Below are 14,574 nucleotides of genomic sequence, written 5' to 3'. Positions count from 1 at the left end.
GAGTCTCCCCACAGGCCGCAGTGTCCCCCTGGGGGTTGCCATGAAGGAGCTTTGTCCCCGGAGGAGCCTGTGAGTCTCAACCAGTCCCCCACCCAGCAGGGCCTCTGGAGAAGCACCGGGATCCAGCCCAAGTTCGAATCTGGAAACGACCAGTTGGGCAGTTTGGCCAGGGCTCCAGGGAGGGAGGGGGCAGAGGAGGCAGAGCAGCCGACAAGGCCAGTTGTTCCCAAACAGCAGTGGTGGGCGGGGTTGGTGCTGTGGCTGGGAGGCTGGCCCGGGTGGGCAGAGGCACTGGGACGTGGCCCCACCCCTGTCTGGACGGGCCGCGTGCCCAGACTTGCCGAACCCCCAGCTGCTGAGGATGAGCCCCAGCTTGGAGGTTCTGAGGGGAAATCTGGGGCAGCGGGGGCCTGAGTTGGGATTCTCAGCAAACCCGCTGAGTCAGGCCAATGCTGTGGTCTCGCCACCTCCAGGATCAGCCACAGCGGCCAGCCCACCTCCAGCTACTTCCTGCTTCCCTGTGACCTTGGGGTCTGGTCTTTATCACACACGGGGCTCCTCCTGCTGCACAAGGGGGTGGACGCTGGGGGCCTCTGCACCGTCAGCCACGGGCCTTGTGCGGGAACCAGCTGGCCAAGCCCTCACGCAGAGCCTACATCCACCCATCCTGGCTGAGAGCAAGTCAACCCCCTTTCGGACACAGATAAACTATGTACTAAGGCCAGACAAGCCCAGAAACAAGAGTCCACCCACCCACTTTACTGAGGGGGCCACCCAGCCTGCCCAGCAGGAGCACCAGGCCCAGGTGGGCTCTGATACCAGGTGGTGGGCACCAGCCTGATGGCATCTGCCGCTCCCACCCTGGGCTTGGGCTGAGCCTGTGGCCCCACATAGGGTCAAGCCATGTCCCATCACCGAGACTTCTGCACTCTGTCTGCTGCCAGAAGACAGGGACCCCGTGGTCCCGGTGAACTAGCAGGACAAGGACCCCCCCCACCCAGCTCGTGGGAGGGCAGCTAGGTAGGTGGTTTCCTGCTCTCCCCCTGAGGAGGACAAGCTTGCTCCCCATGTGAGTGGAGTGTTCTCTGCTCGGGATCAGCCCAGGGTGTCTGCTCATGGCATGGGTTAGGGCCAGCGCGTGCAAGGCCCCTCCAGCATCCAGCCTGCTTCTGGCTTCCAGTTAAGTCGCTGGTGTCCAGGGAGGTGTTGTTCAGCTCCTGACCGGATACGCGACTCCCCTTGTGTTTCTGGTTAACTCAGAGAGACCATGAACAGAGAATTTGACAAGTTGTTTAATCCCTGGATCATTTGCATTCCTTTTCCACAAGCCTTCTCGGCTCTGCTAGTTTCTATTTATGCCCTAAACAAGATCTATTCTATTTATTCAAAGCAAGATCCAGCCAGCATGTAAAACCGGGCCTGACTTTGTCTGAGAATCTGGCAGACGCCCCCCCCCCCACCCCCTTTCAGCTGTGCAGACCACAGTGGAGCGTGGGTGCTGACCCCAGGAAGGGCGGCTCCCCAGCCCCGTCTCCTGGGTGTGCTTCTGATCTTCAGATAAACAAGGGCTGAAGGGCATGTGGAGAAAACATCGCTTTACAAATAACCCAGTGAGAAGCGGACTAAAGGCAAATCAGAGCGGGCAGCCAGGCTGTTCCAGGGCCTCTCCTTGGACGGCTGGGATGCCCACCGGCCTCCGTTGCTAGACAGGTCTCAGAGCCATCTTCCAGCAGCTTTCTCTCCCACAGAGGCCAAGGGCTAGTTTGACAAGTTCTAAGCCAGGCAGCCAGTTAACTGAGGACCTGGAGACCCCTTGTTCTCCTGGGGGACGAGGGATGGGGAAGGGGCCTGCATACATAGTTAGAAAGACAGACGCTCCAGCCCAAGAGACCTGCCCTGGTGCATGGGGGAGCCCAGAAAGGGGTGCTTCCTACATGCACCTCACGACCCAGCACCAATCACACCTCAAGCTGTAGAGACAGTCAGCCTGGCCTCAGGTCCACCAGGGAGGAGGAGGGTGTTGAGAGACCCACCTTCTGACACAAAGACCCCCAAGGAAAACAGGACTTGGGGGAAGGAATTACAAGGAGAGTTTCCCAGTCTCACAGTCAGTGGGGCTGGAGTGGGAACAGCTGTTGGGTGTGGGATCCCAAGTTCTACACTGGGGATGGTGGGTCCAGGGCTGGCTGTTTTGCATCACATGTTCTCACATAAGTGAGATTTATTGTTTATTTCCTATTGTCTAAGCATATGCTTGGGATTCCTTGATAGCTCAGTTGGTAAAGAATCTGCCTGCAATGCAGGAGACCTCAATTCAATTCCTGGGTCAGGAAGATCTGCTGAAGAAGGGATAGGCTACCCACTCCAGTAATCTTGGGCTTCCCTTCTGGTTCAGCTGGTAAAAAATCCACCTGCAATGTGGGAGACCTGGATTTGATCCCTGGGTTGGGAAGATTCCCTGGAGAAGGGAAAGGCTACCCACTCCAGTATTCTGGCCTGGAAAATTCCATAGACTGTATAGTCCATGGGGTCACTTGCTCTTTGGAAGAAAAGCTCTGACCAACTTAGACAGAATATTAAAAAGCAGAGACATTACTTTGCTGACAAAGGCCCATCTAGTCAAAGCTATGGTTTTTCCAGAAGTCATGTATGGATGAGAGTTGGACCATAAAGAAAGTTGAATGCCAAAGAATTGATGTTTTTGAACTGTGGTGTTGAAAAAGACCCTTGAGAGTCCCTTGGACTGCAAGAATATCAAACTATTTAATTCTAAATGAAATCAGTCTTGAATAATCATTGGAAGGACTGATACTGAAGCTGATGCTTACAGTCCAATACTTTGGGCACCTGATGTGAAGAACTGACTCATTGGAAAAGACCCTGATGCTGGGAAAGATTGAAGGCAGGAGGAGAAGGGGATGACAGAGGATGAGATGGTTGGATGACATCACTGACTAGATGGACATGAGTTTGAGCAAGCTGAGGGAGTTGGTGACGGACAGGGAAGCCTGGCATGCTTCAGTCCATGGGGTCACAAAGAGTCAGACACAACTGAGCTACTGAACTGAACTAAACTGAAGCATATGCTCACTTTAAAAGTCAAATGTGAGGAGCTCGGCGGAACCTCTCCCCCAAGGAGAGAGGCAGAGCATCAGCCAGAATCTGCAAAGGAGCCACTGGAAGAAGCATTCACTCCACATAACCTGTGGAGACTCAGGGAGACAGCAGAGGCCACGGTTCTCAAGGTCGGGGCACAGCCGCCCAGGTGTGGGGCATGGAGAAGCCAAGCCTGTCTCCCCAGGCTCTGGGTGGATGCGGCAGCATGGCAGCTGGTAAAGGGCAGCAGGCCCTGTGTCCCCGCCATGTGCCATGGAGGAACCTACCATGTGGAGGGTGGCAGCCCAAAGGGGCACCCGCCAGCCCCACCCTAACTCCCACCTTCACAGGTCCTGCTCCACAGGGAGAGTCCTGGCAGCTGGGGAAGTAAGTCAATGATGGGGAAAAAAAAAGAACCGAATGGAAAATCTGGAGTTGAAAAGTGTAATAACAGAACTGAACAATTGACTAGAGGGACTCAATAGTAGACCTGAGCTGACAGAAGAAAAAAAAAAATCAGTGAACTTGAAGACAGATCAAAAGAGATGATTTAACTTCATGATTTCAAGAAAAAAAAAAAGGTAGAGAAGAATGACCAGAGCCTCCAGGAATTGTGGGGCATTGTTAATACACCTACATGTGCATAATGAGATGCCAGAAGGAAAGACAGTGGAAAAAAAAAACTCACTAGAATAATGGCTGAAAGCTTTAAAACTTAATGAAAAACAACAATCTATGTATCCAGGAAACTTCACAATCTCTAATAGGATAAACACAGAGATATGCACACCTAGACACATCACAGTCAAAATATTGAAGTCCAATACTTTGGACCTCAGTTTTTAAAATAAATTTATTTATTTATTTATTTATTGCTGTGCTGAGTCGTCGCCGCTGCAGTGGCTTTTCTCTAGCTGTGGAGAGTGGGGGCTACTCTTTAGTTGTGGTGTGCGGGCTTCTCATTGCAGTGGCTTCTCTTGTTGTGGAGCATGGGCTCTAGGGCATGTGGGCTTCAGTAGTTACAGTTCGTGGGCTCTAGAGCACAGGCTCAGTAGCTGTGGCTCATGGGCTGTTGCTCCGAGGCAAATGGCATCTTCCTGGATCAGGAATCAAACCCATGTCTCCTGTGCTGGCAGGCAGATTCTTTACCACTAAGCCACCAGGGAAGCCCTCTCAATTTTTTTTAAAAAAGAAAATGCTTTAATTGTAAAACTGACTTGAGAGAAGGGGAGGCTATGTCTAAGGGGAAGAAACCTGATCCTCAAGCAAAGGTTCTGTCCCCAGTGCTGCATTCAGGCCATGGCCATCTGCAGGCCATGTACCCAGACAGGGCTATAATGTTATAAGACAATAATATAAGTAGATTCTAGGAAAGAGAAGGTTGTCCAAGTGCCATGGTCATGGCTGGAGTGGGTTGAGGTGAGCTCAAAGACAGAAAGATTTGAGCAGTAGGAGAAAAATGACCTGCTACACACAGGGAACCCCAAGCATAGTAACAGCTGACCTCTCATCAGAATCAAAGATAGGCAGATGACATATTCAAGTACTCAAAGCAAAAAGCTGTCAACTGAGGCTCTTATATCTAGCACAACTATCCTTCAGAAATGAAGATAAAATAAAGGAACTTGCAGGTAAACGAAAACTGAGAAGGTTTATTGTTAGTGGGCCTGCTGAACAAGACATACTACGGGAATTTCTTTGAGCTAGAAGCACAGAACCTCAGACAGCAATTCAAGTCCACACAAACTCATGAACCAAGAGCACCAGTAAAGTTAGTATTTACTTAATTATAGAGGCAGTACAATTACATATTTCTTTTTTTCCTGACTTAAAAAACAATTGTAGAAAACAGTATCTATAAAATTGTATCATTGGGCCTATAATACACCTGACCTTTGTCACAAGGAGGGGGTAGGACTGATGCTATGTTGGAAACAACAGCAGATGAAATCTCAGATCCACAGGGGGAAATGAACTTAAAAATAATAAATATATGGGTTAATATAAAAGCCAATAAACATTTGCTTCCTACATGTCCTCTGAAGGTGGAGGTCCTCCACCCAGCCTCCCTTCTCTACCCCCTGGAAACCACACCTGGACGTTGACTGTTTTATCACGTGCCCTATATATTTTACCTCCTCCCTGCTTGCACAGCACTGTTTCATTTTGCACAGTTTTTAATGCTGATAAGTTTAATCATGCTAAGTGCATTTTCTGTTACAAGCGTTTTTTCATGTGGCTTTTTGTGTGGTCATTGACGCTGTGGCCCAAACGTTTTTACAGTCAAACAGCATTCTGGTCATATGTGTCTGCTCATTGCAAGTGGAATTGCAAGTGGGGTTATTTTCAGTTCTATTTGCTTTTTACTGTTATAAAGGTCACTGCTGTAAACATTCTTCTGGGGTCTCCTCACACAAGTATTTGTATTTCACAGGAAACACTAGTATTTGGACAACCCCCATGCAAAAGCAGAGACATTACTTTGCCAACAAACGTCCGTCTAGTCAAGGCTATGGTTTTTCCAGTGGTCATGTATGGATGTGAGAGTTGGACTGTGAGGAAACCTGAGCACCGAAAAATTGATGCTTTTGAACTGTGGTGTTGGAGAAGACTCTTGAGAGTCCCTTGGACTGCAAGGAGATCCAACCAGTCCATCCTAAAGGAGATCAGTCCTGGGTGTTCATTGGAAGGACTGATGCTGAAGCTGAAACTCCAATACTTTGGCCACCTGATGCGAAAAGTTGACTCACTGAAAAAGACCCTGATGCTGGGAGGGATTGGGAGCAGGAGGAGAAGGGGACGACAGAGGATGAGATGGCTGGATGACATCACCAACTCGATGGACCTGAGTTTGAGTGAACTCTGGGAGTTGATGATGGACAGGGAGGCCTGGCGTGCTGCGATTCACGGGGTCACAAAGAGTCAGACACAACTGAGCGACTGAACTGAACTGAACATGCACAGCAAATGAAGACACTCACTGTAGAGGCAACAGGCCTTGGCTGAGGTCACTGCAGCCCCACTGGGCTGCCCAAGGGAAGCCCCATCAGGGCACATCTGCTACCAGGATCTGCATGCTGACTGGGAGACCCTCCAGGGCACTGCATGCTGATAGCTTATGGTGAATGGTGTCCACTTCATGATCTCTGAAGGTTTAGCTTCGGGACCAGGGACCAGGCTTGATCACTCAAGAGCTTTTGTGTAGCAGAGTTTTATTAAAGTGAGAAAGCTTCTGACATAGACATCAGAAGGGGGACAGAGAGTGCCACATCCCTAGTCTTAGCAAGGGAGCTATATACTTTTTAATTGGTTATTACAATAAATCAGAAGACTGTCTCAAGGTTATAAAGATATTACTACCTCTCAGTGGAAATCTTGGTTGACGTCCCTTTACCTGGGAGCTCATCAGCCGTGATGTTCCCGGCAGGACACTTGGACCTCAGGAGACTCCTGACCCCATGTTCTAAGAAGGGCTCAGAATTCCTGCCAGGAACACACAGCTTGAAGCTGATCAGGAGGGAACATCAGGCAAACCCAAAGTGAGATGCATTTTACAAACTAAGTGTCCTGACTCCTCAAAAAAGTCAAGTCAGGAAAGACAAAGAAGAGGTTGAAGAGGTCTGATAGCCAGACCTAAGACATGATCCCGGGCTGACCCAGGCAGTAGGTGTGTGTGTGTGTGTGTGTGTATAATTTTCCTCTTTCCTGTAAAGCATGCTACTGTGATGATTAAAAGCACTTGAATATGCTCTGTAGATTAGGCAGTGTTATCTGGTCAATGTTAAGTTTCTGATGCTAATTATGATACTTGCTTAAGTAGAAGCAGAGCCTCGATTATCAGGAACATGCAGGAACTGACCTGACCCCACAGAGCCCTGGGGGTGAGTATCTCTTGGAGGCAACAGCATTTGCCATAGTGGCTCCTGGACCTATCCATCTGTGGGGGCTGCTGCTGCCCCATGGGGTGGACCTCGCCTCCCAGGTGTCCATAAAGGCTACTTCAGTGGGCAGGGCTGTTCTTCAAAGCAGGTGCAAACGTGAGCCTCCAGTGCTAGGAATGGTGTGCTAGCCCATGACCGGGTCCGAGCCGGGCGCTGCCAGGCCCTCCGTGTCCACTATTTGGCGCATGCAGGAGGCCAACGGGATGGATGGGGAAAGCTGTAGAGACACCACACCTGGAAAAGAGGACACAGCACTGACTGGACTGCACCTGTGAAACCCCCCAGGATGCAGGATAAACGACCACAGAAAATAATTCTAAAGTGTCAGGTTATGAACTCAGTGTTGGGGGGAGATGACCCCGCTTGCAATAGTAAAATAACCTAAGACAGAGCACAAAGCTGAACAAGAGCTGCCCAGAACATGTGAGAAAACCGTGAAACACCCCTGAGGAGACCCATGCCTGCCCTGACATTTCTGTCCATGGTCGTCCCCTGGGCTCTCCCACCTCAATACAGATGCTCCACCTGCCCCTCGGGGCCTTGGCTTCGGGGCTCAGGCCCTGGACGAGGCTGGGGGTGGGGGTGGGGCATCTGCTTGAGGCCCCCGTGGGCAGCAGAGGGCGCCCCAGGCCCAGCACACTCGCCTGTCCCAAGTGACCATGTATGATTTCTCCAGGCATCCCCCGCGGTCCTGAGTGTCCAGCGGGTTTGGTGGGAGGGAGGGGGTGCTGAACAGGAGTTTTGCATCCAACTCTCCTGCGACGCCCAAGGAGAGAGCCTGGGGTGAGCAGAGGGGCCCACAGACAGAGACCCCACCCAATTCCAGCCAGTGTCAGATGTGAGTGCCTGCTTCCGCATGTGTCCACTGGCGCCAGCCCATGGCCCACAGAGACCCTCAGTCCCGGTGCTGAAGCCTGGGGGTGTCAGCCTCACGGCTGGGGAGTCAGAGATGAGGACCTCATCTCCCTCAGCCTCTCCCTGGATGGGGTCCCAGACCCTGCACAAACCCGTAGCCCGACACAGGGCAGACTAAGGCTCCCCGTCTGCCCCACACCCGGGCCCACTGACACGTAGTGGGAAGTAGAGGCTTTAATGGTGCTTCTTTGGAATAATTTAAAACCATGGCCCCTGGAGGCCCCTTTCCCTGGAACATCAGTGTTCTGTTCTGCATACTCTCTCTGGGGTTTGACTGGACAGCCGAGGATGAGCAGAGGCCAACCAGGCCCCATGTGTTCCAGAGAACCCCAGCTATCACCCTGAGCACACATCTGCCCTCCCACGCAGGCTCAGCGCCCCTCATCCCAGAGGTGATGCAAACGTGGGAAAAATGGAGACCAAACGTGGACTCGGGCTCAGGAGGGCGGGCCCACTGGACCGGTGTCCACGTCCCCCAGCCTCGTGGGGAGCTTGCCAGCCAGACTCCAGGCCGGCGCCGTGCCCCTACCCCAACCCTGCTGTCGTTACCACCCCACCCCCCACCAGCTCCCACCCTGAGCAAGGCGGGATTTCTCTGGACAATTTTTGGAGCTGATGTGGCTGGCCTGAGGTCACACATTAGGGGACAGGGCTGGGCCTCTCCAGTCCGACTGCCCCGGGTCCTGGGGTTCTGCACCTTGGGGTAAGCTGGCTGGACGCTGGCAGCTTCCCAGAGATGTGGTTCGGTCAGGCTGAGGGTCGAAGGGGCTCAGGCCCTCTGCAGATGCTCTGGTTCTGGGAATATCAGGGCAGGAAGCAAGGAGCAGAGCTTGCTGGCCAAGGGCCATGGTGACCCAGGGCTGAGGCTATCCTCCGCCTAGCCAATCCTCCTTCCTTGGGATCCTCTTTTGTGTATGGGACCCTGGATATGGGGGCCTTGCCCTTCTGGAGCCTGGTTGCACCTTCAAGGGGCCAGGACAGGGCTGGCCACCCCACAGGGCCTCTGCCTCGGGACCCCTGGCCCAAATACCAGCAGGGCAGGAGTGACCTTTGTCTGCAGGAATGCTCTGGCAGCCGCGGCCCTAGTGGGTGGGCTCTGGGCCCATGGGAGACGGTGGTGGGTGTCCGGGTCTGTCGCTGCCTGGGAAGCCCCCTCCCCCTGGGTCCTGGCTGGGCCTCCCACGGGCCCCCAAGTTCTGTCTAAACCTTCGCCGTCTCCAAGGCAGGCGGCCAAGCTTCTCCCGCAGCCTCAGAGCCCATTAGAGACATTTTATTGCCAGATGTTTTGCTTTTTCCACAGAACCAGAGGCCAGCATGAGGTAGCTGGGGGAAGATTAACCCCTCCAGACCTGCAGCTGGGTCCTGTGTCTCAGCCTGTCCTCCAGACCCTATGTCTACCCTCCCAACCCACTCAGGGCAAAGAAATGCCCTCTGTTAACAAAGGTGGGGGGCACCCTCCCCAAAGACAAGAAGCATCCCAGCCGAAGCCCCTGGGAACTTGGTGAAGCAGACGGTTATGGGTGCTCGACCAGCCTCGAATGGGGCATGGTGTGGTCCCCCATGCCGGCCCCCCTCCCCCACTGTGACAGGCCATGCCTCAGTGCCAGCCAGGGGGCGACCCTCAGCCACAGGTCTATCAGATGGGCAGTGGCCCAGCCCCACCACCCTGGACGCAGGGGCAGCCCCCACACAGTGTCCATCACAGACCGTCTCTCGGGAGGGTCCTTCCCTCTCCTCCTCCTCCCTCCCCCGTCCCCCCTCTCCCCTTCCTCTCTCTCCATTTCCTTGCCTTTTCACTGTTTTTTCAAACACAACCACAGCCTCTATCGGATTCCAACCGACCAGAGGACCCGACTCTTGGCTCTTGAGCAACATGACAGAGTAAATCAGGCCAGCGCATGTCTCTGGGACAAGGGCCAGTCAGACTCATGGATTTTCTCGGGGCAGCTGGGGTGGGAGGGGTGGGGCAGCCTGGTGACAGCCCCTCAGCGCCATTTCCCAGGGGAGCACAGAGGGCTGTGAACACAGGTGAGATGAGGCTGAGCCCCTCCTGCCCAGGGACCTGGTGGCCAGAAGCTGGGTGTTCAGAGCCTCCCCTGACAAGTGGGGAGAACTGCCGGGTCTGCACAAAGGCTCTGCTGCCCCTACCCCTGTGCCCCCACACCGCCCCCCACTGCCAACCCTCCCCCTGTGCCCTTCCACCGCCAGCCCTCCCCCGTCCCCCCCCTGCTGCCAACCCTCCCCCTGTGCCTTTCACACCAGGCCTGCATGTCCAGTTCCATTCTCTGCAGCTGGTGGACCTCAGACAGTGAGGGGCCCCATAATTTTCTGAACAATCCCTATTGTTGATTTTTCTGGGGGTGTTGCCACATTTTTTCAATTAAAACCCATCGTTTTCCTGTTGGTTTTACAAATACGTCTGTAGGATGCCTTCCTGGCAATGAACTGGCTCTAATTCACACTCCCTTGCGGGTGTGCCCCACCCACTCTGCAGGCTGAGGCTCTGGGAGCCTCCCGTCATCCGGAGTGGCCAGCATGCGTGGGCATCAGTGGGCACTGCCCTTCCCATCCTGGCCCCTTCTTCTGTTGGCTCTTTGCCTCTCTGTCACCGGCTAGCACAAGCCCCTTGTCAGTTAGGACCTGAGTCACTCCTCGAGGGGTCCTGCCTGCAGGGCAACGTGACTCAAATGCGCCATCTACCAGCGCTTCCTCCTGGGCAGGCAGCCTGGCCGTGACCGGTCCACACCTCTCAGCCCCTGGAGCCTGGAGGGAGAGGCTGCTCCATGCTGGGGGCGGGGACAGGAGCCAGGCCAGTCTGGTGCCCCCAGCTCCAACCTCTGCTGAGTCGCACCGCCATGGAAACCACATGTGTAGCTGCAGAAAACATTTTCCTTGATGAATCATGTTCTAAGTTGGGAGGGAATTCACTTGATAGTTGAGGCATTAAAAAGAAATCAAAAGGGTTTTGTTCAACAGATGCTAAGAGGGTTTGAGTCTTTGGTGTTTATAAATGAAGGCGGCTTTCCATCACCCACGCCCAGGAAGGAGCAGGACATTCTGGAAACACCCGCCATCACCGCTCAGGAAGCCAGGCTTCTGGGACACTCCTCATATCACTCTATCCCTGGGGCCCCCATCAATCCATCCTCTGGGCCCTTCTGGTCTAGAAAGTTCTATCAGGAGGAATCTGAGTTTTTGGAGACTGTGGAGGACAGCTCACCCTGGTGCGGGTCCAAGCAGCCCGAGGTGGGGCCGGACGGTGTACATTCAGCGTCGAGGGCTCGGCAGTGGGCGGCGGCCTGGGTCTGTGCCCGTGGGTCTCTCATCCACCAGATGGCTGAGACACCCCTCCTCAATTTCCCCAGCTGGACAATGGGGGTAATCTCTGCCTACCTACCCTGAGTCAGGGGAAGCCTTGAATCAGGAGACATAGGGAAAAACCCTTTCTGCCTTGAAAAATAGCGTTTGCAATGATAAATGTACAGTTCTTCCCAGAAAGCACAGTTTCAGACCACAGAACCAGCATTCAGCAAAGTGGACTTTGCTCCCAAGGGCAGTGCCATCCGACCCATCAGCTGACCATGGCCGTGGGGACTCTCACCCCACTATGGGACAGAGGAAGGCCCTCTGGATTCCATCCATATGGATGCTTCAGACCAGAGACCTCACTGCACGTGGCCTGGACCCTGGGCCTGCACAGAGGCAGATGGACTGTAGAAGGTGGATGAGAAGGAGTCAGGTGGGGGCTCTGGAGCTGCCCAGACCAGCCAGGGAGGACTAGCCCCCACCAAGGTCCTGGCCACCGAGAGTGCAGAGCCAGGCCTGAAACAGTCGGTTGTGTGTTCTGGACATTACACCAACAGGCTGCCCAGAGAACTGGCACTTGACTGGTGGCATGGGGTACAACATGGGGTCACCCGCTGGCCACCTTCACTGTGTGGACACAGTGCTATGAGCATGTGGAGAGGAGGTTCTGGGGGACTCATTGCCCAGTGGCAAGGCACACTGCCCGTCTCATCCTCTGCAGGTGTGAACTTGTTCTGACAGCTGAGGAGCAAAGACCTTGAGGCCTGACGGGTGTCCCCACGGCCCACGAAGCATGTCCACATTCCCCACCTGTCCAGGCCAGATGGTGCTTCACCCATGTGGGAACATCACCCATCTGAGGGCATCACCCATCTGGAGACATTACCCATCTGGGGGCATCACCCATCTAGGGACCATCAACCATCTGGGGGGCATCAACCATGTGGGAACATCACACATTTGGGGGCATCACCCATCTGGGGGCATCATCCATCTGGGGGCATCACCCATCTTGGGGCATCACCTATCTGGGAGCATTACCCATCTGGGAGCATTACCCATCTGGGGGTATCATCCATCTAGGGGCCATTACCCATCTGGGGGGCATCACCCATGTGGGAACATCACCCATCTGGGGACACCACCCATCTAGGGGTGTCACCCATGAGGAACATCACCCATCTCAGGAGCATCACCATTGATGCACTCATGTGGAGACCATAGTGGGAAGTAGTCTGCATGCTCTCCCCTCCTTGCCCCTGTAACCCACTCACCCTCCATTCATAAAGGCCCTGGGCTGTTGCTCTGCTGGCCTTCCTGGGGGTGACTCTATCTATGGGGCCTGACCCCTGGCTGGGGCAAGCTGGTAGCCCCCCACAAGATCCTGGAGAGGGTCCCACAGCTTGGGGAGGTGGGGGAACATGCCCTGGGGGTCCTGGCACGACCTGGGCCCTGACTGTGGCTGAGGGGCTGCAGGAGGCCACCTCCATACTTGCTGCCTGAAAATGATGGGAAGAGAGGGGAAGGAGGACAGCTGAGGAGAAAAGAGGAGTACTAAGCTCAGCTGGTAAAGAAACCGCCTGCAGTGAAGGAGACCCCAGTTCAATTCCTGGGTCAGGAAGACCCCTGGAGAAAGGACAGGCTACCCACTCCAGTATTCTTGGGCTTCCCTGGTATCTCAGCTGATAAAGAATCTGCCTGCAATGCGGGAGAACTGGGTTTGATCCCTGGACTGGGAAGATCCCCTGGAGAAGGGAAAGGCTACCCACTCCAGTATTCTGGCCTGGAGAATTCCATGGACTGTGTGATCCATGGGGTCACAAAGAGTTGGACACGACTGAGCAAAATCACTTCCCTAGAAAGAGGTGCTGCCCTGCCCTGAGCTGTGGTGAGGACGTCCGCAGGGTGGAGGGGGCGCTGTTGCTCCACGGAGGGGAGGGAGGGGGAGGGGAGGGAGACGGAGGGGAGGCTTCCCCCTCCCCCCGCCCCACACCATCAGCACCGCCTGGGCAACAGGCCCTTCCTGGCTGCGGACGCCAGCCGTTTCCTCCCAGCTTCCACCCACTCCATGGTTGGGTTTTAACCCCGACGACCGCCCTGGTGGCAACTTCCTCTTGCCTCACATTTACTTTTGAAGGCTTCTGGTGACTCAGGGGTCGGGGAGGCACAGGAGTCCGTTTGGAGGGTCTCCCGGGGGGGCTCCTGTCAGGGGCCCGGGGCCCCTCAGAGGCCTGAGACCAGGGAGTGACTCGCGTGGCCTCCAAGCACCAAGGTGCACAGGACACTGTAGCCCCCACCCTGGGGCGAGTGACCCGTGCTTCCCTGAAGCAACCATCCAGCATGGGTGCAGGGCTCCTATCACCACCCTGCCCTTCATGGGGACAGCCCTGTCACCAAGCCTCCTGTCCCCAAGTCTCCTAGCCCCTCTCCAGGGCCTTGACTCCCCCCTGGAGACCTCAGCCGCCCGGACAGGGTCACAGGGTGGTGGGGTGGATCTGTTCAAACCTGCAGGAGCCCTGCTACCTGCCCTGCCCCCCGACCCCGGTCCGAGTGGATCTCGACCTCTCGCTCACCTCTTACGGATGCTGGGTGCCAGGAGCAGTTGGAGGGTGGGGGTGGGGCTTGCATCCTCGGGCCGAGTGTGTCACTGTAGCACCCCCTTTGTGACCCTGGAGGTAGGGGATTCTGGTGCTTCCACCAGGCAGCCTCCCTTGTCGTCCCTGCAGTGCTGTGGGGAAGGCCCGCTCCCCCAAGGCTGCTCTCAGACTTCACGTGAATGACACCCGTGCCCTGGGGAGGGGTCAGCAAGGCCCCTGGGGGAGAGAAAGGAGGAGACAGCAGCACCCGGCTGCCTGTCGTCTCTCTTCTCTACAAGTGGAGGACTGCAAGGCCCTGAGCCCCAAACTTCCTCCCTTACTCCCTGGCAGACAGTCCCTCAAGGCAGCTGTGCTGTCTGCCCCGCTCCCAGGAGCCCTGCAGGGATGGGGCAGGGGCCTGCCTGGGCCCTGGGGGTGGGGGTGTTGACACTGCCAAGGCCGGTCCACCTCTTGTGTTCAGAACCTCTCAGCTGGGCCCCTGCCACCCAGACTCACGGTTCCTGGTTTTGCACAATATGGTTTGATTTCTTCTCCAAACCTGCAAGAACCTAAGAGTTGTTATCTCTGCAGATAAAACAGACTTGGAGAGACCATGGCAGGTAACAGCCTCGCATGAGGAGCTGAGGCCCTTTGTTTGACTTGGAAGCTGGGCGCCTGCAGCAGACCCCAAGGCAAGAGAGAGAATTGCCCACAGCAGGGCTGGTGAGGCTCGGGGCAGG

The sequence above is a fragment of the Dama dama genome, chromosome 19 (assembly GCF_033118175.1).
Source record: "Dama dama isolate Ldn47 chromosome 19, ASM3311817v1, whole genome shotgun sequence".
NCBI classification, from domain to species: Eukaryota; Metazoa; Chordata; class Mammalia; order Artiodactyla; family Cervidae; genus Dama; species Dama dama.
The sequence above is the reverse complement of the archived record's forward strand: the minus strand, read 5'-3'. Positions refer to the sequence as shown.